The sequence below is a fragment of the Erinaceus europaeus genome, chromosome 21, assembly GCF_950295315.1.
Source record: "Erinaceus europaeus chromosome 21, mEriEur2.1, whole genome shotgun sequence".
NCBI classification, from domain to species: domain Eukaryota; kingdom Metazoa; phylum Chordata; class Mammalia; order Eulipotyphla; family Erinaceidae; genus Erinaceus; species Erinaceus europaeus.
Genome location: NC_080182.1, coordinates 28,173,007 through 28,196,698, shown reverse-complemented (window position 1 = coordinate 28,196,698; position 23,692 = coordinate 28,173,007).

Genomic DNA, 23,692 nt, shown 5'->3' with positions numbered 1-23,692 from the left:
TCTGTTCCCAACTGTTCTAAGCCCACGGGTCTCATGCCCCCAAGCCTGCAAAGTCCCTTTCCCTTTATGGCAGGGTCACTGCCAGCCTCCAGGGAGCCAGCTAGCTGCTTAGTGACAGATCTAAAGACCCCAACTGCAGCAAAATGTCGGAGAGGCCCGAGATGCCAGGAGCTTGGTGGGATCCACGTCCAGAGAGGTGCTGTGTGACCTCTCACCTGCAGGAGGCTGGGGGCTCAGCAAGAGGACAGCAGAGTGAGCTTGAAGCCAGGGTGAGAGCAGGCTTGGGGAGTGACGGAGAAGGAAAGAACAGGGTTCTGAAGGGCCTGGAGGTGAAGAGAAAGCCAGACAAGGCACCGGAGGGGGTAGGATTGGGTGTGGGGGACCACAGAAAGGGAGACTTGTTACTGGAGACAGAGATGGGGTTGGGGGAAACTCTATCTCCCCCAAGCCCTAGGACCCTTTAGAACATAACTCCCCTCTGATGCCATAGAAGACTGGTCAGGTCAAGATGTCTGCATGAAGATAGCTCCTAGGTAGACTCGACAAAAAACAAGTGCTTCAAATCCTGGGAATTCTAAGTGGGAAGCAGGATTTCCAAGCCAGTAGGAGAGAAACTATAAAGGAGGGGACACAGAGGAACCCTGGTGGGCTACTATAACTCATCTATAAATTGGGAAAAGGGTGCTAAAAGAGACAAAGGATAAACAAGGGCCACCAAGTTGCAGATGCTACCATGACAACATCCTGACTTCCCTGGGCAGATGACCTCACCAATGTGTCCTGGAACCCCACCTCCCCAGAGCCCTGCCCCATTAGGGAAAGAGAGAAGCAGCCTGGGGTGTGGATCCTCCTGCCAACATCCATGTCCAGTGGAGAAGCAATTACAGAAGCCAGAATTCCCACCTTCTGCACCCCACGGGGAATTTTAGTTCATATTCCCAGACAGATAAATAGTGAGGAAACCTTCGGGGCCAAGCAGTGATGCACCTGGTTAAGCACACACATTACAATGTGCGGGGATGCGGGTTCAAGGCTCCTGGTCCCCAGCTGCAGGGGAAAAGCTTTACAAGTGGTGAAGCAGGACTGCAGGTGTCTCTGTCTTTTTCTATCTCCTCCCTCTTCTCAACTTCTCCCTTTCTCTATCCAATAATAAATAAATAAAAGATTTAAAAAAAAAAAGTGGGACACTTCCAGTGGAGGGATAAGGTAAAAAACTCTGGTGGAGAGAACTGTGTGGATTTGTGTCCCTGTAACCTGCAGTCATTAATGACTGTTAAATCACTAGTAACATTTTTTTTTAAGTTTTTTCAATTTTTTCCCTTTTGTTGCCCTTGTTGTTTATCGTTGTTGTTATTATTATTGCTGTTATTGCTGTCTTTTTTTTTTAATAGGACAGACTGAAATGGAGAGAGGATGGGAAGACAGAGAGGGGGAGAGAAAGAAAGACACCTGCAGACCTGCTTTACTGCCTGTGAAGCGAACCCCCTGCATGTGGGGAGCCGGAGGCTCAAACCGGGATCCCTATGCAGGTCCTTGAGCTTCGTGCCATGTGCGCTTAACCTGCTGCACCACTGTCTGGCTCCCACTAATAACATTTCTAAAAATTAAAAACCAAAAGGACCAATGCTCTACATGATGCTGTGGCTGTGAAACACAGCCACACAGGGGCCTTTGACGCCTGCACCCACAGGCTAGCTCTTCCTGGTCATACACTCTGAGTCTGAGTGTCCCGTGGCTCAAAGCCAGTTGGCCTAGATTGGGGTTCAGCCTTGGCAGCACCCTGAAAATATGTCCCCTCAAGAGTATTGTGTTTCCAGTCCATCAACACTAGCCCACTATCTGAATGGCTTAGGGCCAGGGCTGGGTCGGGCAAAGAGAAGCACATCCTCCGAAAGCAGTGGGTTTTCTCTTGTGACTTCCACTCCTAATTTTAGCTCAATACGACCCAGTGCACATCTCCAGAGGAGTGACCACAGTGGGCGGGGGGGGGGGACGGGGAATAAGGAAGAGGGCTGGCTTGGGCCTGCAGGGAGTGGGTGGGGAGTGTCCAGCCCCTCTGGAGTCTGGCAAGTGTGCTCCAGGCTGAGTTCCCAGGACACTGTCATTCTGGGATCCACTGAGTGCCCAGCAGGATCTGGGGAGGGTTCCAGTAACTTTCTTGACTCAGTGTGAGGCTGCTCACACTTCTCCTCAGTCCTGGAGGCCTTGGGTCTGTCCTAGCAGGTGTGTGGCTGAGGATCAGTCACCTCCTCCTGAGGATACAGCACCCGACTGGGGCTGCCGCTCAGCAAAGAGTATCGAGTCCACTCAAAAGCACACAGAGGGGCCTTTGCCCTCACCTGCCAAATGGGGAAAGAAGCCCTCACTCTGTGTCTTACCTCTCACAATATGATCACTGTCCTCTGCCTAAGAAGGTGGGGTCCAGAATCAGGTAGATGGCACAGTGGTTCTGCAAACAGACTCTGCTCATGTCTGCTCCCAGGTACCAGGTTCAATCCCCCACACCACCATAATCCAGAGCTGAGCAGGACTCTGGCAAGAAGGAAGGAAAGAAGGGAGGAAGGAAGGAAGGGAAGAAGGAAGGAAGAAAGGAAGGAAGGAAGGAAGGAAGGAAGGAGAGGGGAAGAGAGAAAAAGAAAAAGAGAGGAAGGAAAAAGAGGGAGGGAGAAAGGGAAAAAGAAGAGTGAAAGAAGGGCAACAAAGGGAATAAATAAATATTTTTTTAAAAGAGTGAAAGAGGGAGTCAGGCACAGTGGGTTAAGCGCACGTGGCACAAAGCGCAAGGACCAGCGTAAGGATCCCGGTTCGAACCCCCAGCTCCCCATCTGCAGGGGAGTCACTTCATAAGCGGTGAAGCAGGTCTGCAGGCGTCTGTCTTTCTCTCCCCCTCTCTGTCTTCCCCTCCTCTCTCCATTTCTCTCTGTCCTATCCAACAACAATAACAACAACAGTAATAACTACAACAATAAAGCAACAAGGGCAACAAAAGGGGATAAATAAATATTTTTTAAAAATTTAAAAAAGATTTTAAAAAGTGAAAGAAAGAACTAGAGAAAAAAGGAAGGAAGGAAGGAAAGAAAAAGAAAGAGAAAGAAGAGGAAGAAAGGAAGATGAAAGGAGGAAAGAAAGAAAGGAAGAGAGGGAGGAATAGAGAAAATGGAAAGAAAGAAGGAGGGAGGGAGGGAGGGAGTCAGCCCAGGGAGGTGAGAGAGCCAGCCCAGGGCTGCAGAGTAAAGGGAAGCAGAGCTGAGGCTAGACCTGGGACTCCTTCATCTCTCCCCTCAAATTCAGAGCTCTCATAACCAGCTCTCCTGTCTCTGGTTGGTCGTGTGCAAACTTCAGGCCTCGAGGGCTTAAGCTGGGATGTTGGCTTGGCCACTTCCTAGCTGTGCAACCTCAGGTGAGTTGTTTGCTGTCTCTGGACCTCGGCATCCCAGCTAGTTTGTGAAGACCCCAATTTCCACCTTACTGGGTGACGTGCAATTTGAATCTCATAGAGAGAACCCCCACCCCACCGCTTCAACCCCCAACCCCGGCCTCATGGCTCCTTCTGACCTGGGGGCTCTAGGGACCAAAGGAGAAAGTCCCAGGGGGGCTGACCCAGCGACCACCTGGGTTCTGGCATGGATTTGATGAAGCCCCTCCCTCGGAGTGTTGGTCCCCCCCACAACACACACACAGAGGAGCTGCTGTGCAGGGACACCCCAGCCCTCTGGGAGGCACCCAGAGCAGAGGGTGTGTGGCATGGCCTGGCCACCCATGAGAGAAACCAGTTCTCCCCACGCTGCTCCTGGGAGCCTCCCCTTGAGCCACGCCTAGAGTGAACGGGGCCCAGCGCAGGCCTGGAAAGAGAGGCTGGGGCCGCTCCAGCCCAAGGGGGTGTGTCTTCCTGCCCCCCGCAGAGGTCGCAGAGAGGAGCCTTGTGCTGACTCAGGAACTGGCCAGCCTGTGCTGGGGCTCCCTGGCCAGGCCCCTGCCAGAGTGGCGGGAGCCAGCAGGGCCCAGGAGCCCGGGTAGGAGTCGGCGCCCCACCACCATCTCTCTCCCACCCCCCAACCCTCCCCACCCCACATCCCCAGTAATGTCTGTGATTTCTCTCCAACACTAAACAGCCACTCCAGTTCACAGCTTTGCAGCCAGAGTCCTGCCTACCCCCACTCAGAGATCCTGTGAGTGGGTTTAGGGGTCAGGGGCCCCAGGAAGTAAAGGGCTAGCACCCCAGGATCAGCAGGGAGGGTGCACAGGCTGTGGCCACAGGAGGGTCCTCTGGGGATGTGGAGACACCAGGGGCCCCAGGGGCATCAGGGAATAAGTCCCCCATCTGGCCCAACCCTGCCAGAAGACCCATGGTCCCACCACTAGGGAAGCAGGGTGTATGGGGTGCTGGCAGGGCAGCTGGGGGTGAGCGTGGTCCTTGGACCCACAGTACTGAAAAGGAAGCAACCATACATTCTGGGATTTGAACCCAGGTCCACCACACTGCAGAGCCCTTGCCTCAGCCCCCAGAGCCACTGCTGGTGTTAGTGGGAGGCCCCATGTGTGTCCCTCCCAGCCCCTGAGGCCTGAGAGGAGTCTGAAGAGCCTGTGTGTTTTGTCCCAGGGGTAATGGAGGCTTTGGGGCTCACTCCCCCCTCCAAAAAAAAAACAATTGATTTATTTTTGCCTCGAGGGTTATCCTGGAGCTCAGTGTTGGCACTACAAACCCACTGCTCCTGGAGGCCTTTTTTTTTTTTCTTTTTCTATTTTATTGGGTGGGACAGAGAAATCAAGAGGGAAAGGGGAGATAGGGAGAAGGAGAGAGAGACACCTGCAGACCTGCTCCACCATCCGTGAAATGTCCCCCCACTGCAGGTGGAGCCGGGGGCTCAAACCCAGGTCCTTGCACATGGTACTATGTGGGCTTGACCAGGTGTGCCACCCAGGCTGGACCCCCATCCACACGCATGGTACTATGTGGGCTTGACCAAGTGTGCCACCCCAGGCTGGACCCCCCTCCACGCGCATGGTACTATGTGGGCTTGACCAAGTGTGCCACCCCAGGCTGGACCCCCCTCCACACGCATGGTACTATGTGGGCTTAACCAGGTGTGCCACCCCAGGCTGGACCCCCATCCACACACACTCCCAAAAAAGACACATTTCGTAACAGATTTATTTATGTCATTTCTGTTGTCATTACTGAGAAAGAGACCCCAGCACCCATCTGTTATAGCCCCAAGGATCGAACCCAGGACCTCACACATGCAGGTTCCCTGAGCCACCTCCCCAGCCACTTAGGGGGGAAAAAATTCATGTATTGTTTTCATTTATAAATTAATGTTTAAAATATCACTCGGAAGTAAAGTTACTTGATTGCTACTGACCACAAAACTCTTAGAAGAAAACACCCCCAGGACAGGAGTGGGGGGTCATGTCTTGTCCTAGGCTTCCAGCCCCCAGGAATGGGCCGTGCACCCCGCTCTGAGAAGCCCAGGGCCAGTGTCCTCTTGAGGGACTGCAGGCTTTGGGTCCCCTGCGCTGGCCTGGCTGGGACAGAGAACCTGCCACAGAGCCAGGGTGAGTTCTCCCGGAAAGGGGAGTGGGGAGATGGCCCAGCAGCAGGGCACCTGCCTTCCCAGCCAGAGGTTCTGGGTTTGAGCCCTGGAACCTTTTGGAGCAGCAAGGTGAGTCTACTTTGCTCTCCTCTCTAGCCTCTCTCACCTCTCTCTCTCTCCTCTCTCACTGTCTGTCATTGTGAAAACTGCTGGGGGGCACAGCAGCACAGGAGGCTTTGGGTACCTGGGTACCGTGGCTCAGAATGTGGGCGGTGTGACTCTGCCCCAAGCCAGTGGTGAAGGAGGAGGAGGCTCGGAGACTCAGATTTCAGGGCCTCACAGGAAGGTGGAGTGTCACAGTGGTGGGGACAGAGGGGGTGTGGCTGTCCCACAGAATGGTGTTGTGTGTGATCTGCACTGGGCCCAAGGAATGGAAGCCAGTGTGTGTGTATGTGTGTGTGTGTGTGTGTGTGTGTGTGTGTGTGTGTGTGTGTGTGTGTGTGTGTGTGTGTGTTGGGAGGTGAGGGATCCTCATGCAAGAAGGGCCTTGGGCTTTGTCCTCAGAGACTCTGGGGAGTTGGGGCCCCAAGGATAGGAACAAGGCAGCTTGGGGAGGAGACGGGGATGGTGATGAGAAGGCAGGAGGTCAGTCTGGGGGAGGGGAGTAGGGAGAGTGTTGGCAGTGGGGACAGGGACCCAGATTGGGGGACAGAGATGGAGAGGCAGGGAAAGTTCTCCAGGGGAGGCAAGACAGGAACTAGCAGCTGTCCTGCTCTTGTCTGAGGGGAAGACAGCAAGTCCCATTTGAGGAAGGCTGAGGGCTCCTAGGACATTCTACTGGGGGCAGGGCAGGAGGGCTCAGGGAGACCCGAGATCCATGGGTGCAAGGGTGAGGGTAGAGGGCATGGACAGCCACTGCAGGTGACAGTGAGGGACAAGAAAACCTCATATTCCCACATTTCATGGGGAGTGGGTAGACAGAAGTTAATGCTAGAGCCTCAGGCTTTCCTGCCTGAGACCACAAAAGCCCTGGGTTCAAGACCCAGCACTACACACACCAGGGCTGAGCAAGGCTCTGGTCCCCTTCTTTCTCTCTCTCTCTTCCTCTCCCTCTCCCTCTCCCTCTCCCTCCCTCTTCCCCCCTCCCCCTCCCCCTCCCCCTCCTCTCCCCTCTCGATTTACTTTGGGTAGAGACAGAGAAAGTTCGAGAAGGAAGAGGAAGACAGAGACAACCTGCAACCCTGCTTCACCACTCGTGAAGCTTCCCCCCTGCAGGTGGGGAGCAGGGGCAAACTCAGGTCCTCATGCACTGTACTGTGTGCATTTAACCAGGTATAACACCCCCCAAGACCCACATTTTTTTTCTTTTATTTTATTGCCACCAGGGTTATCACGAGGGCTAGGTGCCAGCACTATGAGTCCACTACATCCAGCTGCCCTTTTCCTTTTAATTTTAATTTTATTTTATTAGATAGGATAGATAGAAATTGATAAGGGAGGGGAAGACAGAGGGAGAGAGACAGAGAGACACAGACACCTGCAGACCTGCTTCACTATTCGTGAAGCTTTCCCCCTGTAGGTGGGGGTTGGGGGCTCGAATCCAGGTCTGTGCGCCACCACCTCCTCTGGTCTCGTTCTCTCTGGTAAAGACAAATCCATGTGGATGCTGCAGCCTGGAGACATGACTTGCTCTGCTTCTGACGTACTAAGGGGCCCTGGAGAAAGAGGGCTCCATCCAGGGTCCCCAGAGCCCTCACGGGAAGCACGTGTCACCACACCTCTCCTGCAGGAAGGTCACTGCGGACAAATGGTCTCCTTCCATCTCCTGGCCGCCTCCAGGGACCAAGGGTCAGAGTCCAGCATCAGCCCCTACCCCATGTTTGCATCAGTCTGTGAGTGTGCACACACACTCACACACACTTTCACACACACATTCACGCATTCATACACACTCACACACCACACACACTCACATACCACACACACTTTCATACACACATTCACACATTCATACACACTCACACACCACACACACTCACATACCACACACACTTTCATACACACATTCACATTCATGCACACTCACACACACTCACACACCACACACACTCACACAACATGGAGGAACTGGACCTTGCTCCGACTTCTAGAAATTTTGTCTCTCTCCCACTTCCTTCCTATTAGAGAGAGGTGGCAGGGCCTGAAGCCAGAGTCCTTTCTGTCCACATCCTCCTCCCTGGAGGATCCCACTCTGAGTTCCCAGTCCACAAGACCCCCCCCACCCCTACACCCCCCATCACCCCAGCCTGTGTTCCCGGGGCCTGACCCCAAGCCCCTTCCTTCCTGACCATGTGGCCCTGGGCCTCAGTTTACGCAGTGTGACACGGAGGTGGCAGTCACTGCCATGTCCCAGGGCCCCTGGGTGGGTGGCCAAGCCCAATGAGCTCTGCAAACACTGCAGGGCAGCGTCCCAGGCTCAGCCAGTGGGTGCTGGGGCCAGGTGGCCACCACCTGCTCCCTGAGTCACCGCAGGGCAGGTTCTCCCCAGACTGGAGCTGGTGAGACAGGAGATAAGCGGGGCGCAGCCCCCGGCACCCCGGAACCACTCAGGTTCCCATGAGCTCAGCACCACTCCCCTGGGTGGCTGACACACTACCACCTCCCTCCTCACTCACTCACCGAGTCCCCATTGCCCACTGGCAGGAAGTCCCCAAGCCTCAGCCCCCCCCAGCACCCACACCCCCGTGACTGGCCTCATCATGTCCCTGCAGGGGCAGCACCAGGGCCTCCTGACTCCCGGATCTGCCCGGGTGATAGCTGATAGGACTGGTGGCCACCACACCCTGCACCCAGGTCCCCAAGTCACGCAACCACAGGGCACCCCCCACCACCACCAAATCCAACATGAGGAGAGACCAGTCTCAGAGCCAGAGATTACCAGCTCCTCCCTCCTGACACCTGTGTTCTCTCCTGTCTCTGTCTCCCTCTCTACCCTCGAGGACCCCCCAGGCCCCATGTTCCTCTCCTCAGGGGAGAACATTGCTCTACCTTGGAGGGGCTGTGCTAAGTGGGGTCCCCACCTGCTGTTGGGGCTCCTCAAGGGGGGGTCCCTAGCCTGGCCAGAGGCTGGTGGCTGTCGTCTGGGAAGCAGGGACAGCTCTGCACCCTCCCACCCCCCATTATCAGGAACAGATGGACAGGAGAGCAGGCATAGCCACACAGAGCCCCTGTCTAGTGGGTCAGGCCAGTCATGAGGGCCCCTCAGAGACCCCTGTCTACTGCAAGGGTGGGAGCTGGGGGTCCCTGGTAACATGCACTTGAGGGAGGGTGGCAGACCTGCCCGGCCATGTGATGGGGCCACCAGAGAATAGTCCTGGAAGCAGGGGAGAGGCTGGGGGCTGAGCTAGGGTGCAGGCAGGAGAGAGGCTGTGAGTTGGGGTGCAATTAATGGAAAGACAGTCTTGGGTGTGCAGCACAGACCGGGCAGCAGAGCCTTCAGAAGGTGGGGCACATTCTGAGCACAGCTGTGAGCTGTGGCAGCCTCCTGGTCCTGCTTCTTGACTTGTCCCTGGGCAAAGCCCACAGGAATTTGTTTTTGGGGTGCAGAAGGAGGAATTTCTGGCTTCTGTAATCTCTTCTCCAGACTCTGTCCGAGTCCCTCTGTGACATCCCAGGGTTAGTCTTGCAGGAACCCCCTGGGACAGCCCCCCTCTGACACACCTCTTAGACAAGGTCACAGATGTTCTCATTCAGGCTCTGTGGACACCCCTGCCTTCATTTTGTTTGTTTTTTAATATTTTACTTATTTTTATTTTAGTGAAAGAGAGAGATAGCCCTGCTCAGCTCTGGCTTATGGTGGTGCTGGGGACTGAACCCAGGACCTCAGAGCCTCAGGCAGGAGAATCTTTTCTGTAGAACCACTATGCTGTCTCCCCAGCCTGGCATCCCTGCTTCCTAGGAGGGGAGGCTGGGAGTTGCTGGTGAGAAACAAGTGGCAGTCTCTGCCCACTGAAAGCAATGTCGCTGCAGTCCTTAGAGTGGGCCAACAAGGAGGTTCCCCAAGGTCTCACTCTTAGTGAGAGACCCCTCCTCTCTTGCTTAGTCACAGAGGTACTTGTCACATGGTGGGCCCTGGTTGTGCTAGTGTGTCTATGTGTGCTCACCTTGTTCTCAACCACACAGACAAATCAAAGTGCTTCAATCAGGCCTGGGGATGTGACTTGGCCTCAGAGCTCAGGACATGCAGGACTGAGGTCCCAGAAGCCACAGGTTCAACCCCCCAACTCCACCTCATGCCAGAGCTATACAGTGCTCTGGTCTTGCTCTTACAAAAAAAAAATAAAGAACGCCTTTTTCAAAATTTCTATTAAAGTGTCTCTTCCAGGGCCAGGTGGTAGTGTACCTGGTTAAGTGCACACATTATAGTATACAAGGACCCAGGTTCAAGCCCCTGATCCCCACCTGCAGGGGGAAGGCTTCAAGAGTGGTGAAGCAGGGCTGCAGGTGTCTCTCTGTCTTTCTCCCTCACTATCACCCTTCCTCTCTCAATTTCTCTCTGTCTCTATCCAATAATAGATGAATAAATAAAAATTAAAATAAAATAAAATAAAGTGTCTCCATCTCAAAAAAAAAAAAAAAGTCACATAAGGGCAGTTTCCTATGTCATTGGCCCAAATCGATTTCCCACACTGCTCCTCAGCCCAAGGGGAAGCTCTGAACCACAACCCCCACCCCAAAACCCAAAAAGCCCAGGGAATTCAGGCCCCTGGCCAGGGGCTACTGGTCACAGGTAGCCAAGGTCTACAGCTTCAACCTCATTGGACCAAGCAAAGTGACATGACACAGGTCCTGGCCAATCACTGTGTTCAGGGGGGAATGCAAGTTTTACCTGCATCCCTTGGGCATCCCTGGACCAGGAAGCGGGGTCTTCCCACAGCCAGGAGTAGAGCAAAGACACAAGAGGCTGCTGCTGCCAAGGGAATAAGGAGGTGGACTATGGGCAGGACAGTGGTACAGACCATCCTCAAGAATGGTGGAGGGTTGGTGTGGAGCCAGCAAAGGACGGGTAAAGGACTTCACAGCTGAGTGAAGAACTGGCTTGCAGGGAGAGCAGAAGGTAAAGAAACCACCAAGAGAAGCAGAACAGGGCAACCCTCAGTGACACACAGAGACAGCCGGAGCCCTCTCGGGGGCCTCTCCAGGCCCTTGTCCTCACTGTAGAGCAGCAATAGCAGGACTCCCCACTCTCTGAAGAGAGGCTGGGTCAGCCCACTCTACCACTCGAGAAAGACGGGTCCTGACGTGAGTGCAGCCTAGAATGTTCCCAGTTGTGACCGTGGACTGTGGGCTCAGACTGACAGGGACTCAGAAGTCACACAGGATCCTGTGCTGAATATGAATAGACATTAGCCCTGGATCAGATAGATGGGGGTTATAGTTAATGGTATTTATATACTTTCCTCATTTGGGGAGCTTCTCTCTGCCCTAATCCAGCTTCCTATTCCTATTCTCAACTCTGATACCATCTTCCCAGAAAATACTTTTAGCCCACCTGCATGTTAGCTGTCAGGCTCAGGTAAAAATTACTAAAGACATGGGCCCCTTGTAATATACCTAAAATAGACTTTCTAGCTTCTTACCACAAGAAGACCCCTAATTTCACCCGCTCTATTCCTACCTTTGGGCTCCTGTTTATCAAACAGCCTGTCCTGCTATGTATCTTAGCACCTTTCAGCCACAAAATTGCTACCATGACTCCACCCTGACTTCCCTGAGAACCTCAACCAATGTGTCCTGGAACCCCACCTCTCCAGAGCCCTGTCCCCCTCGGGAAAAATAGAAACAGGCTGGGGGTATGGATCACCTACTAATGCCCATGTCCAGTGGAGAAGCAATTATAGAAGCTAGATATTCCACCTTCTGCACCCCATAAAGAATTTTGGTCCATACTCCCAGAGGCATAAAAAATATGGAAGCTTCCAATGGAGGGGATGGGACACAGAACTCTGGTGGTGGGAACTGTGTGGAACTGTACCCCTGTTAACTTACAATCTTATTAATCAGGATTAAATCACTAACTAAAGAGAGAGAAAGAGAGGTGGCCACAGTCAGGGCGCCAGCTCCAGGAAGAAGCTAGGCTGGGCAGGAGCATGGTACTTGGTCCCTGAGGCAGCCAGTCCGTGGGCCCCCCACCCTGAAGGGGTCGGCCTCACGGCCATGTTCTCTCCCCTTCTAGTCTCCAGCATGTGGACTATCAAGAGAGTAGGGCTGCCCCACCACCACCACCCCCAGGACGCAAAAGGCACAGGGAGGGATGGGCACACAGGTGGAAGCTTTCAGAGCATCTGCCAGGCCACTGGCTTCTGGAGGCAAGAGCTTACCCCAGAAACCCCACTTCAAGCTGTGTTGCCCACATCCAGGCTACTGCCGAGCCGCCCCCGCCCTCAGCCCATCTTCCCAGCCCCAGGTGTGAGGAGTCTGGAGAGGGGAATGGGTGCAGGCGGCCTGAGAGGGGACTAAGGGCTCAAGCCCAGGAAGGACTTGAACCCAGGAATAGTCCTGCGTGGCTCAGAGAACTGCTTCAAAGATTGAGTCCTGGATTAGAGAAATGCACATCAAAAGCACACTGAGATTCCACCTAATACCTGTGAGAATGGGCTCCATCAATAAAACAAGAGAAGTGTTAGAGAGGATGTGGAGAGAGAGGAACTCTACTCCACTGCTGGTGGGAGTGCAAATTGGTGCAGGCACTCTGGAGGACACTCTGGAGAATCCTGAAACAAATACACAAGGAGACACCTAATGACCCAGCAATTCCACTGCTAAGCACATACCCAAAAGAGATAAGGACACTGACTCAAAGGGACATCTGCAAACCCATGTTTATAGCGGCTTTATTCAAAATAGCAAAAGCCTGGAAACAACCAGAATGCCCTTCGACAGATGACTGGATTAAAAATTATGGGATGGGGGTCGGGCAGTAACACAGCGGGTTAAGCGCACATGGTGCAAAGCGCAAGGAACGGTGTAAGGATCATGGATGGAGCCTCCAGCTCCCCACCTGCAGGGGAGTCGCTTCACAAGCAGTGAAGCAGGTCTGCAGGTGTCAATCTTTCTCTCCTCCTCTCTGTCTCCCCTACTCTCTCCATTTCTCTCTGTCCTATCCAACAACAATGACATCAATAACAACAATAGCAATAACCACAACAACAATAAAACAACAAGTGCAACAAAAGGGAATAAAATAGACGACAGGAGCAGTGGATTCCTGGTACAGGCACCAAGCCCCAGAAATAACCCTGCAAAAAAAAAAAAGTTATGGGACATAAAATCAACAGAAGATTACTCAGGGGGCCAGGGGGTCGCACACCTAGTTAAGCACATATGTTATGATGCACAAGGACCCGAGTTTAAGCCTCTGGTCCCCACCTACAGGGGAAAATCTTTGCGAGTGGTGAAACAGGGGTGCAGGTGTCTCTCTCTCTCCCTCTCTCTCTCTCTCCCTCCCTCTCTATCACCCCCTTCCCTCTCAATTTCTGACTTTCTCTATCCAATAAATAAATAGATAACTTAAAAAAATTAAAGTGTAATACTCAGCAATAAAAAAGATGATATTGTGTCCTTTGGGATAAAGTGGATGGAATTGAAGATGATGCTTAGTGAAGCAAGTCAGGAGGTGAGACAACTACAGAATGGTTTCAAACATGTGCAGAATATTGAGAATTGAACATATGAATGTGGGGGGGAATGTCAGTTTACATCTAAAAGTGTGGGAGAACTGGTTATCTATTGGGGAAGAAGGGCTTATCTACGGGGTGGGATGAGGACACAGACCTTTGGTGGTGAGAGTGGTGAGGAAAAAAGACTGTACTGTAAACCAGTACTCAATAAAGCTCTGAAGGAGAAGGAGAAGGAGAAGGAGAAGGAGAAGGGGAAGGGGAAGGGGAAGGGGAAGGGGAAGGGGATGGGAAGGAGAAGGAGAAGGAGGAGGAGAAGGAGAAGGAGGAGGAGAAGGAGAGGAGGAGGAGAAGGAGAAGGAGAAGGAGAAGGAGAAGGAGAAGGAGAAGGAGAAGGAGAAGGAGAAGGGGAAGGGGAAGGGGAAGGGGAAGGGGAAGGGGATGGGAAGGAGAAGGAGAAGGAGGAGGAGAAGGAGAAGGAGAAGGAGAAGGGGAGGAGGAGGAGAAGGAGAAGGAGAAGGAGAAGGAGAAGGAGAAGGAGAAGGGGAGGAGGAGGAGAAGGAGAAGGAGAAGGGGAGGAGGCGGAGGAAGAAAGAGAGAAAGAAAGGAAGAAAAAAAGAGGAGACTGGGCCCTGGGCCTGAGCTTTTATCCTTCACATATGTGAAAGGGAGATGCCCTTAGTGTCTGAGGAATTTTTTTTTCCACCAGAGTTATCGCTGGGGCTTAATGGTTTCAAGATGAATCCACTGCTCCTGGTGGCCATTTTCCCTTTTTTCCCCTTATTTGTTTATTTGGTAGGACACATAGCAATGGGGGTACAAGCTGTGACACACCTGGTTGAGCACATATGTTGCAATCTAAAAGGACCCAGGTTCAAGCCCCCAATTCCCATGTGCATGGGGTAAGTTTCACAAGAGGTGAAACAGGTCTGTAGGTGTCTCTCTCTGCCTCTCTATCTCCCCTTCTCCATTTCTCTGTCTCTAGCCAATAAATAATAAACAAATAAAAAATACTTTTAAAAAAGAAAGAAATTGAGAGAAGAGGAAGAGATAGAGAGGAGAAAGAGAAGTGCAGCCTTGCTCCACTGCTCATGAAGCTTCCATCCACTTTATCCCAAAGGACACAATATCATCTTTGTTATTGCTGAGTATTACATTTAAATTTTTTTAATTATCTACTTATTTATTGGATAGGAAAAAGCCATAAATTGAGAGAGAAGGGGGGTGATAGAGAGGGAGAGGGAGAGAGACCCCTGCAGCCCTGTTTCACCACTCGCAAAGCTTTCCCCCTGCAGGTGGGGATCAGGGGCTTAAACCCAGGCCCTTGTGCATCATAACATATGTGCTCAACTCGGTGTGCAACCACCTGGCCCCATGAGTAATACTCTGTTGAGTTTGTGTCCCATAACTTTTTGGTTTTTGCCTTCAGGTAGGAAGTAGGGCCTTAAACCTGGATCCTTGCACCCAACTGGGTGCACCACCACCCAGCCCCGAGAACCATCATCTTTTTTAAAGTTTTTATTTATTAATGAGATACATAGGAGGAGAGAGAAAGAACCAGGCATCACCCTAGCACCTGTGCTGCCGAGGATTGAACTCAGGACCTCATGCTTGAGAGTCCGATGTTTTATCCACTGTGGCATTTCCCGGACCACCCATCATCTTTTATAAGTAATTTATTTATTTTTAATTTTTGTCAAGAGAAAGGGAGAGAACTAAGCACTGCTCCATCATTTTCTGTGGTAGGTACCAGGAGTCAGACCCAGGGCCTCCGGCATATCAGGCATAAAGCCCACCCCTGAACCACCTCTAGGGCCTTTGAGCCCCCGGCAGGATGACTCCACAGGGCAGCCTCCTCCCAGCCGGAAGTGGAGGACAGAGCTGCTGGCCCAGAGCAGGTTCATGAAGGCCAGAACCACCCAAGATCACTGTCCCAGTTTGGGGGAGAGCCTGGGGACTCAAAAGGCCAGAAGAGTCCCTGGAGGCCAGTCAGGTCTCTGGCTGAAGCTGAAGAAAGTGCAGAATCCAGGGAGAAGGGGTTGTCTGAGGCCACTGGCACTTCGTCCTTGAGCTGTGGGCATGGAGAGCCCCATTCTGCCGGGGGAGAAAGCTTCCTCACTCCCTGAGCTCTGAGGTGTCCCCACCTGGACTTGAACTCCATTTTCTCTGACCCTGGAGGTGACAAGTGACTGATGCAGCAGGGAGGGCATCTATGCCCCCTACCACGGTGGGCTCTGGGCCTACCTCCAGCTCCCTGAGGATGCCAGCGCCATGTGAGGCATGTTTCCCATTTGGGAAGGGGTGCAAGGTGGTGACCCCACAAGCCTTTGGCTGCCACCCGACTGCTATTCCAGGAAGGGCGGCCCCTCGGGGAGATGTAATTGCCACACGCACCAAATCCACATCGTGGGCCAGGTCATGGGGCTCAGAGGACCCGGGCTCTGGTGCAAAGGCTCACGAGATCGGGAAGCACGTTTTGCAACGGTTTGGGTCAAGGGTTGATGCATCACAAGCCCAGTGACAACACCAGGCTTCTTGGATGCCACTGTGACCCGCTGTCCTCAGGTCGCCATGGGTGACAGCACAAGCCGGGGCCCCCACTGAGCCCCGCTTGACTCCTGTGTGTACAGATGTGTGTGCACATGGTTGTGGGCTCTCCAGAGGCCTGTGTTTCCCATGCCTGTGCATGTGAATGTGTTTCCACATGTGCGTTTTCATGTCCTTGCTGTGTGCTTTTTATTAGTATTATTTGCTACTAATAGCAGGTTACAAGCTTGTGAGAGGACAGGGCCTAGGCCCACACCACACCTACCACTAGAGTTCTATGTCCCACCTTCCCACCAGTCTTTCTCTTTAGCAAGACCAAATCAGGGAGAAATTTGCAAGGCCAGCAAAATAGCTCATTTGGACAGTGCACTGCTTTGCCGTTTCCAAGACCCACATTCAAGACCAGTATCTGCTACATTGAAGGAAGCTTTGGTGCTGAGGCCCCTTTCATATCTCTCTCTCTCTCTCCATATATACATATATATATGTATGTATGTATGTATATTATATATACATCTCTCTCTCTCTCTGCCTTTCTAGATAAATAGATGGATAGATGGATAGGAGGATGAACAGACAAGCAGCTAGCAAGAGACAGCAAAGCCCTCTACTTCCCAGGAAGGATGGAGCTGTCCTGCAGGGACCACCCAGCTGTCAGAGACCCTACCAGGCCCACTCATTTCCCTTCTATTCCTTCCCTTCCCCTCTTCCTCCACCCCTTCCCCCCCCCTCCTCCTCTTCCTTCTCCCTCACTGTCCTCCTCCCCCTCCTTTCCCAGGAGGACTTCCAAAGCTGTCAGGGCCCTGAAGTGAACTGCTTCCTCCCAGACCAAGAGAGAGGGAGGACACAGAGCAGACAGTCTTTGCTGTCATCACCCTTGCATACTAGTGTGCTGCCCAGCACCTGCCTCCACAGCTCTGCTCCCCACCATTTGAGCACATAGTTCTAGCCCCAGTAGGTGGGGAAGGAGCCCAGATTCAGGGCTGAAGAAACTAGTCCATCAGGAAGCTCTAAAACTCAGTGGGAGGAGATGTCAACTTACACACTGCAGAGGGGATGAGAGCAGCCACCAACACCTGGCATCCAGGGTCTGTACAGACTCTGACCTTGACCATGACCCTAAACCTTAAACTCTAAACCCATAACCATAAACATTAAACACTAAACCCGAATTATGGCACTGACCCAAATCCCTAACTCCTAACCCATAATCCCTAACCCTAACCCCATCCATGACCCTGACCTTAGATCCTGAAACATAAACCCTAACCCCTAGCCCCTAACCCCTAACCCCTACCATGACCCTGACCCTGACCCTAATCCTAAACCCTAACCCTTAACCATAAACCCTAACCCCTGACCATGACCCCTAACCCCTGACCCCTGACCCTGGGCAGGTCTGTTCAGTCACTGCCATGTTTCTCAGGTGGATGAGACAGTGCTGGGGGCCTGCATCCCAGGTTCAGGGGCCCTTCCACGCCGTCTCTCCCCAACCCCTAGGAGATGCGGTTCTCCTCCACTTGCTAGAGAAGCAAGCAGACAGGTGAAGCTGGGAGCCCGCGTCCCACACAGCTCCCTGGAGGTGGAGTTGGGACTTGAGCGTATGGGTACCTGTGGAACTGCCCACCACTCCCCCCAACCCCCAGCAATTGAGGGAGAAGCTGGGCTCTGAAAGGGGGCAAGGAATTGTCCCTGTGAGAGCACAGGGCTTGCATGCCTGAGGGACCAGGTTCGAGTGCCAGCAGAGCTGGGCGATTCTCTGGTCCCTCTCTGTCTCCCTCTCTTCTCCCTCTCCCTCTTTCTCCCTCTATCTCTCCATCTCTCTCTCTCTCTCTCCCCTCTCTCCTCTCCCTCTCTCCTCTCCCTCTCTCTCTCCTTCTCTCCTCTCCTCTCCCTCTCCTCTCTCTTCTCTACTCCTCTCTCTCTCTCTCCCTCCCTCCCTCTCTCCCTCTCTCTCCTTCTCTCTCTCATCAGTAAATCCATGGAAAACAACCCACAGTGGCCTGTCTTTTCTGAGTGTGACCTCACAGTGCTGCTCTGTGTCCTCAGAGCCCCTCATCTCCTGGACCTCAGTTTCCCCATCTGCAGATGGAGCAGGTTAGACTAAATCACTTGTTCTCAATGTTTATACTTTTTAATGCATTGCTGGGGAATGAGCCCAGGGCCTCATGCACCTCTGGTGATGGGAGTGGTGAGAAACAATACTCCTAATGAAAAGAAAGACAGACAGACACAGAAAACTATTATTATTATAAACTATTAATCCCCCAATAAAAAATAAACAAAAGTAAGAATGGATTTGAAAAGAAAAGGAAAGGTCTGGGAGAAGGTTCCCAGCTTGTGCTAGAAGGGAACAGTCAGAGGCAGGCCGCTGGGCCAGTGGGCAGGCCCCTTGAGGACCCCTCTGAGACCAAGCCAGCCCTGCCTGCATCATTGCCCCGGAGACCTGGGTCCCAGAAGGCGGGCACTGGGCAGCTGGACCAGAGTCAGATGTCCTCCTCCATCTAAATTAACTGGTCACATTGACAGGTCATCCAGAAGAGGAGCCTTAGGGGGTGGTAAGGGACTTGAACCCCAGACTGGGCTCTGGTTCCAAAACGATGAAAGAAAAAGTGTCAGAATGGCCCAGGGTCATAAGAAGGGTCAGAACAGACCGGTCATGGCAGGTAAGCTCAGAACCACCAATGCCAGCATGACATGGAGTGACTTATGATCATTATTATTATCATTGTTATTATTTGATAGGACAGAAATTGAGAGGGGGGAGAGAGGGAGGGAAAGAGAGACACCTACAGCCCTGCTCCACTGCTTGTGAAGGTTCCCTCTGCAGGTGGAGACTGGAGCCTTGAACCTGGGTCCATGCACATTGTAATGTGTGCACTCTCCTGGGTGTGCCACCACCAGTCTTGCCAGTGCACAAGGACCCAGGTTTGAGCCCCTGGTCCCCACCTGCAGAGGGGAAGCTCCACAAGCGGTGAGGCAGAGCTGCAGGGTCTCTCTGTCTCTCTCCTCCCTATTTCCCTCTTCTCTCTCAGCTTCGCTCTGTTCTATCAAATAAAAATAAACTTTAAAATAAGTTATTTTTTAAAAGAAGAATTTTTAAAAAAATAAATAAGTAAATAAACAAGAAATTGTGGGGCTAGGTGATGGTACACCTAGTTGAGCACACATGTTACTGTTCACAAGGAACAGGGTTCAAGCCTCCGTTCCCCACCTGCAGAAGGAAAGCTTCACCAAGGGGCTGCAGGTATCTCTCCATCTCCCCTTCCCTCTGAATTTATGATTGTCTATCCAAGAAATAAATAGAGATAATAAGGGGGTCGGGCAGTAGTACAGTGGGTTAAGCGCAGGTGCAAAGCGCAAGGACCGGCATAAGGATCCCGGTTCGAGCCCCCAGCTCCCCACCTGCAGGAGAGTCGCTTCACAGGTAGTGAAGCAGGTCTGCAAGTGTCTATCTTTCTCTCCCACTCTCTGTCTTCCCCTCCTCTCTCCATTTCTCTCTGTTCTATCCAACAACAACAACATCAATAATAACAACAATAATAACTACAATAAAACAAGGGCAACAAAAGGGAATAAATAAATATTTTAAAAAATAGAGATAATAAAAAAAATTTAAAGCAAGAAATCTCTAGCAATGGCAATACAACAATGATGATGAAACTGCTCTGAAGTTTCTGGTTCCGTCAGAGGCCAGGCAAATGGGTCTCAGCAGGAAGAGAGGATCAGCCCACCCTGGAGAGAGTGGCTGAGTCACCCACCTCTCCCAAGCACCAGAGGGGACAGGGACAGATCAGCCCGGGTCTCCCTGGGCCCTGCCACCCGCCCCACTCAGGGGCTGAGGAGTACGTGCGTGCGGGGACACACGCAGGGCCTCTCAAACAATGCAGGGAAGCCAGGTCACACAGGAAACATTATCATACTGACAGCCGGCCCCCGGCAGAGCCATCCACTGAGCACTGAGCCCGCGGGTACCTGGACGGCTGGGTTCCACTGAGACTGGGGTGCAGGGCTGCCAGCTGCTCCCTGCTGGGCCTGGGCGGAAGTGGGTGTGCCAGGGGCAGGGCAACGACCCTCTGCCCGCCCCAACCCCAAGCTGAATGCTTCATCTAGAAGGGAGGTGGTTACAACAGGGCATGCAAGGCCCGAGCTTTCTGTCCCGAGGTACTGTCCCTCAGCCAGGCGGCCTTGTGAAAGGGCCTCTGGACACGGGGTGTCCTGCCAGCTGCTGACCGGTCCCTGAGGGGCAGTGCCCACCCCCAAGGCCTTGTCTCCACTGGGCCTGGCCAGTAAGCCTGTGTGCCACCCCCAGGGCCCCGCCAAGTGTGTGCTGGGTAAGCAGGCCCCACACCACCTGCCTCTTGGGGCCTCAGCCTCCCCTTCTTCAGGAGGAGAGACAGTTCAGCCAGTGATGTGCAGGGGCTCCCACCTCCACCTCCAGGGCTGCTGCAACCAAAACAGCGCTCTGGCTCCTATTTCTCTCTCTCTCTCTCTCTCTCTTCTCCCTCTCTGTTTCTCTCCCTGTCCCTCACTCATGAAACGTTGTCTCTCTACATCATGTGAAATATTAATGTTAATTAGTATTAACTAATTGTCATTATTAATGTTGATTTATTGATTAATATTAATTGGTTGGTTTTATTAATTAATATTTTTAAATCAAGGAGTACATGTCAAGTGGATGTGAGAGTGTTCCTTTCCTGACCTCTGAAAGAGATCAGAGAGAGAGACAGAGAAAGAGGGGGTGGAGAGTAGACAGCATAATGGTTATGCAAACAGACTCTCATGCTTGAGGCTTTGAAGTACCAGGTTCAATCCCCTGCACCACCATAAGCCAGAGCTGAATAGTGCTCTGGTAAAAAAGAGAGAGAGGGAGAGGGAGGGGGGGGAAGGGAGAAGGAGAGAGAAAACAGAGTCCTGCTCAGATCTGGCTGAGGGGCTGGTGGTGATGCTGGAGATTGAACCTGGGCCCTCAGAGCCAGGCAGGAGAGTCTTTTGCAGAACCACTATGTTATCTCCCCAGCCTGACCTTGACACTTCCATAGCCTACTTTCTACCAAGCAACTCCAAGCAGGTGTGCAGGGCCTGGTGCACACCCATTTTCTGGAAGGTTCCTGATGTGAGCTGGTTTCTTTCTCCCCAGGGAGAGTGTGCAAGGGACAGAGAGGACTTTTGGGGACTGCCCTTCCTCTGTATGGGAGGGAGGTGGGAGGTGGACCTTCGGAACCCCCAGGCAGCTATTACCCCTAAATCAGTTGGAAGGATGAGAAATTGGATACATTTCAGCCCTGGGGGATGGGCTCCTGGCAGAGTCTGTCTGGCTGTCCCATCTGGAGCACTTCCTAGAAGCCATGACCTGGAGCTTTGAGTGGGCAAGGCTAATTAAAGGAAATAAAAGACGTGTCGTCAGGAGATTCCAGCGAGCTGGAAAAACAAAGTTGGTTGGGCCACAGGGCATGGATGAGTCAGCTGGTTGCAGTGACCACACCAGCTCAGTGACCAAGCACCCTAACCAGGGGCCTCAGGGTGCCATGTCTTTCCACCCCCTTGCCCTAGCTGGACCCCGGGCCCGGGGTGAATGGAAACTTCCAGACCCCTCAGGGCCACCAGTGACTGAAGTGAAACCACAACACCTGGTTGAGAGCACACGTTACAGTGCACAAGGACCCAGGTTCAAGCCCCCACTCCCCACCTGCAAGGGGGAAGCTTCCCGAGAGGTGAAGCAGGTCTGCAGATGTCTCTCTGTCTCTTTCTCTCTGTCTTTCCCTCCCCTCTCAATTTCTCTCTTTCCTGTCAAATAAAAATTGGAAGGAAGGAAGGAAAGAAGGAAGGAAGGAAGGAAGGAAGGAAGGAAGGAAGGAAGGAAGGAAGGAAGGAAAGGAGAGAGAAAAAGAGAAAAAGTGTGAGGACACTGTGACACATGTGGGAGAGGATGCTCCTCGGTGTACAGGTTCGATCCTGGCTCCACATTTGCCACACGATGCTTAAGTTCTTTCCCTCTCTCCTGCTCACTGGGGAGAGCCCCATGGATGACACTTTAGTCTCTGTCTCCCTCCCTCTCTCTCTTCAAAAATATAGAATAAAAATTGAGAGGCAGGTGGTAACATACCTGGGTCCTTGAGCACGGCGGCGACATGTGTGCTCAACCAGGTGTGCCACCACCTGCAGGGGCTGTGGGTGTCTCTCTCCCTCTCCCACCCAAGTACTAACCAGGCCTGGCCCTGCTTCGCTTTCGAGATCAAATGAGGTCGGTGTGTTCAGGGTGGTATGGCCGTAGACATCTCACTCCCTCTCTACCTCTCCTTCCCCTCTTAAATTCTCTCTGCCTGCATCCACTAAATAGTAAATAATTAAATTTACAAGAGAGCAAAATCAGGTGGGGGGCATCTCAGCAGTATCTCAGATATGCGGGTGCTGGCTTCCTACCCTGGCACCACACAAAAACCAGGTGAGACAGAGGGTGAGCTGTACTCAGGAAAGGCGCCATACACAGACACATGGGGTAAAAGAGTGGTGGGCATTGGGAGGACCCCACAGTTAGGGCTGCTTGTGCAGCTGCTGTGGCCTGGCCTGCTCTGGCCCCACTGTCCTTGACACTTGCACAAGAGTTGAGTCGTTGAGTTGGGCCAGAGACGTCCCTCGGCACTGCACCCACAGCAGAAGAAGCCCCTCCCTCACCACCCTGCTGACCTCAGGTCTAGCCTGAAGCCGGCCACTCACTCATCCCAATGACTCTCAGTGGTCACACCCTGTAGCTGAAGGCCCCTGGAAACAGGTGTGTTCTCACCTGGGACAGGTGCAGAGAAGCCAGGGTACATCTGCCCCGGAGAATTGGGCTTGGAAAATTCCCCAGGGGACAGGGGCTTGCACAGCTGGGGGGAGGGTCAGGGAGGGACAGAGTAATGGTTCTGCAAAAGACTCTCTGCCTGAGCCTGAAGTCCCAGGTTCAATCCCCAGCACCACCATCTGTCACAGCTGAGCTCTAAGCTCTGGAGTCTCTCTTTGTATCTTTCTCACTGTATCTCTCTTTCAGTAAAATAAATAAATAAATAAAATAAAATAAAATACTTAAAATATTTTTTTAAAAAAAAAGCAAGAGACATTCACACTGAGAGATAGAAGAGGGAGGGACAAAGGGGGCTGGGCAGTGACACACCCTGGGGAGCACTCACATTACAGAGCACTCACATCAAGCCCCTCCTCCCCACCTGTAGGGGGGAAGCTTCACGGGTAGTGAAGCAGGTCTGCAGGCGTTTCTCTTCCTCACTCTCCCTCTCTATCTCCCCTCCCCTCTCAATTTCTCTCTGTCTCTCTGCAAAAGCCAAACCAAAGCCAAGCAAACAAACAAAGACCCGCTAGAGGTAGAAACCGGAGCCGGCTGGAGACTGTCTTGGTCTTCAGACCAGAAACAGTCCTGTCACTGGGACAGGATCCAGGGACTGAGGTGCAAGGGATTTCTGAACACATCGTAAAATCCCCACAGACTTCTTCTGGCTGGCCTTTCTCAACTCTTTTCTCTCATGCACACAGCTTCCTGTTTGGCTTTCGTCTGCGACGGACACGAGTGAAAGGGGACCAGCCCGTGATAAGCCCACCTAGAATGTTCCACAGCTAAGGCCAGGACCGGGGCAGGAGGTGTCACCCTCCTGAACCAGAGGGGTTGCCAAGTGCCCACGGTGGCCTGCCCCCCGGCCCACGGAGCTCCCTGGGAAATGAGGGGGACAGAACTGACCCCTAAAGATGCTGAGGGCTTATGGGAAGGAGCAGCTGTGCAGGATCTTAGCACATACCAGGTAGAAGCCTGCCTGAAGTCTAATTTTAGAGAGGAAGAACAAGAGAGAGAGAAGCAGAGCTCCACCATCCACGGAGTTCACTTGGTGCTGTCCATGGTGCTCCCATGTGGTTCTGGAGAATGAACCTGGAGCCTCACACACA